The 3548-nt window shown below is 43.9% G+C and overlaps 1 non-coding gene across 1 annotated transcript; it reads right to left on the bottom strand.

Moving 5' to 3' along the window:
- Nucleotides 1-202: 202 nt before the first annotated feature.
- Nucleotides 203-309, bottom strand: LOC112605523. Its single transcript, XR_003115501.1, has one exon. It is a non-coding gene; the product is annotated as a U6 spliceosomal RNA (small nuclear RNA).
- Nucleotides 310-3548: the final 3239 nt, after the last annotated feature.

The raw sequence follows: 3548 nt of genomic DNA, 5'->3' as shown, positions 1-3548 counted from the left end.
TACAGGCACCCACCACCAAGCCTGGCTATTTCTTTTTCTTTTCTTTTTTTTTTTTTTGTATTTTAAGTAGAGGTAGGGGTTTCACCATGTTGGCCAGGGTAGTCTTGAACTCCTGGCCTCAAGTGATCCACCTGCCTCGGCCTTCCAAAGTGTTAGGATTATAGGCGTGAGCCATCGCGCCCAGCCAGTTGTTTCTAATTGGAAAAATACGGAACGCTTCATGAATTTGCATGTCATCCTTGTGCAGGGGCCATGCTAATCTTCTTTGCATCGTTCCAATTTTAGTATATGTGCTGCCAAAGCGAGCACCAGAGCTGATGTTTTTTACGACAAAAAGAGATCCATGGATTGCAGACCCACCCATCTGTGGCATGGGGAATGCTGCCAGGATACCCTCCTTTAACAGAACCCAAAGGTGAAGAGGTCAGAGACAAACAGTGGCCCCACGTCACTGGGGAATGACAGACCAATTTAGTCAATTTGGCAGAATATTCAGTCAATCCATATATCTGATACACTAATGATCTGCAATGCATACTGAACACCATGTCTAAGACCAGAGTTTTCAAACTACAGTACTGCCTAACTAAAAAGGGGTTTTCTCTGCCAGTCTATTAATTTACTGAGTGTTCAAGACTTTAGTTATAAAGATGAGGGATGGAGGCAGCCCCACCCATCAGCAGCCAATCAAGAGACATTTTTCTGAGAACAAAGGTGAAAGAAGGTCAATGGAGGAGCCGGTACCCAGTTCCAGATTCTAGAGGTCACAACCACTTTCAATTGTTTCCTCCCAGAAGCCCTTGTTTTCTGACCCCTGGACGGCCTTGCTGTTTTACCAACAGATAGAAACCTAGGTGGATTGAATTAATTTTGCTAGCATCAATCCATCAATCACAGGCTTGTTAAATATTAATGCATCAGGCCAAAATGACCTCAGGTTCTCCAAGAGGTATCCAGGTAACATAATTCAACTGCATTAGCAACTAGATCTAACCTAAATACAAACACACACACACAGACACATAGACACACACACACACACACACACACACACACACACACACAGAGAGAGAGAGAGAGAGAGAGAGAGAGAGAGAGAGAGAGAGCTACATTGCCGGAGGATTAATCGTGTTAGGGTAATAAGATTATTTTATCCTATTTTTCAAAATACTGCTTTTGAATTTTTTTTTTAAATGGGGTTTTAGTAAATACAGATCACCTCTAAGTATTGTGTGATTAATTTGTATCTTAAAACTCCATGAAGAAGAAACAACTATTCTATAAAGGATTTTTTTTTAATTTCAGTGCATCAATGTAACATGTAGCCATTAAGATATCAGTAGACTGGTGAGTGACCCAGAAAATATTCAGGACATATTGTAAAATGAAAAAACAGTGGGTACCATACAATGCCATTAAATATATAATATTTTCTTCTTCTTTTTTTCGAGGTGAAATTTCGCTCTTGTCACCCAGGCTGGAGTGCAATGGCTCACTCTCAGCTCACTGCTACCTTCGCCTCCCAGGTTCAACTTATTCTCCTGCCTCAGCCTCCCCGGTAACTGGGATTACAGGCACTTGCCACCACACCCAGCTAATTTTTGTATGTTTAGTAGAGATGGAGTTTCACCATGTTGGCCAGGCTGGTCTCAAACTCCTGACATCAGGTGATTTACCCACCTCAGCCTCCCAAAGTGCTGGGATTACAGGCATGAACCACCATGCCCAGTCCCATCTCTTCTATTTTAAAGAGCTTGGGCAACATGGTGAAAACCTGTCTCTACCAAAATACAAAAATAGCTGGGTGTGATGGTGTATGCCTGTAGTCCCAGCTACTTGGGGAGCTGAGGCAGGAGGATCGCTTGAGCCCAGGAGGTCAGCACTGCAGTGAGACAAAATCTCGCCACTGCACTCCAGCCTAGGTGACAGAGTGAGAACCTGTGTCAAAAAAAATAAAATAAAAAATTAGCTGGGCATGGTGGCACATGCCTATAGTCCCAGCTACTCGGGAGGCTGAAGTTAGGAGGACTGCTTAAACCCAGGAGGTTGTGGCTGCAGAGAGCCATGATCGTGCCACTGCACTTCAGCCCAGGTAACAGAACAAGATCCTATCTCAAAAAAACAAATAAAAATAAAATGGGGTACTCCTGTTCAAGGTTACTTCTTCAGAACTAAGTCCCCTCCTTATTCACTCACCCCCACGTCCACAACATGCCTTTTTCCTATCTTCCTGTCTGCATCTAAATAAGAATGCCAGATTCAGCAACCCTATATCAATTGCAATATTTGAGACATAAGTATATTGAAATAATTATTTGGTTTTTGTATATTTGTCATGTTGTTGTTTGAGACAGAGTCTCACTATTTTGCCCAGGCTGGAGTGCAGTAGCATGATCTCAGCTCACTGCAGCTTCTACCTCCCAGGTTCGAGCAATATTTGTGCCTCAGCCTCACAAGTAGCTGGGATTACAGGCGTGCACCACCAAACCCAACTAATTTTTGTATTTTTAGTAGAGACAAGGTTTCACCATGTTGGCCAGGCTGGTCTTAAACTCCTGACCTCAAGTGATCCACCCGTCTCGCCTCCCAAAGTGCTGGGATTACAGGCATGAGCCACTGCACCAGCCTAAAAAATTTATTTGTTATTTACCTGGAATTCAAATATAACCAAGTGTCTTGTATTTTAGGCAACCCTATATATGTAGATTCTCAGCTGTCTTTCATTCTAAGAAAATACCAAAATTCATTTTCATTCCCACCTCCAACTATTCATCACTCAGCCACCCAGAAGATATCTATCATGCCTGCCATACTGTATCTCCTGTTGCCCTTGACAGCCCTGTTCGGGCCTGGAGTGATCTGGCCTCCTTTTCTCCCCACCACCTTCACAGCTGATTGGAGGCTGGCCTAGGGGATTACTAGAACCTCCATCTCAGAACTCAGCGCCTATTCACTAGTCAGCCAAATTCCAGCTGCCCCTGAGTTGCAGCAGCGTCAGTGCACTAGGAGACCCCTGGTCATAGGAGATTCCACACCATCACCCTTGGTTACCCTCCAAAAGTGTCAAATGCAGCCTCTGCCTAACAGTGCCAGCGCTCCTCCCCATAGCCTTGATGCTCACAGCCCCCTGGGAAAGGAACCTAGTCCCGGGCTCACTGCCACTGTCAGTGAGGTGGGGAATGTGTAATATCTCAGGAAGAACTGGGGCATGGTAGATATTCCTGGAACACTGAGGTTCATCTCGATTATATATAACTGTACTATACTTGTTTTCCACATCTGTCTCTCCTAGACTATATATTCCTTGAGAGCAAGAGCTATAACTTCTATGTCCACATGCTGAGAATGAGCACAAAGCCTGGGTAGTTTTACCACGAATGGATGAATGAATGAACCAACAAACGGCCTACAATAAGGGATAACTAAGCAAACTGTGGTGCCTCAGCTATGTGGGACACTACATACCTATCTTTTTAAAGTATATGTAGTATCTTAATACATATAAATTTTGGTCGGGCACCGTAGCTCATGCCTGTAATCCCAACACT

The sequence above is a fragment of the Theropithecus gelada genome, chromosome 13, assembly GCF_003255815.1.
Source record: "Theropithecus gelada isolate Dixy chromosome 13, Tgel_1.0, whole genome shotgun sequence".
Classification (NCBI taxonomy): Eukaryota; Metazoa; Chordata; class Mammalia; order Primates; family Cercopithecidae; genus Theropithecus; species Theropithecus gelada.
This window is presented reverse-complemented; position numbering and strand designations above follow the sequence as displayed.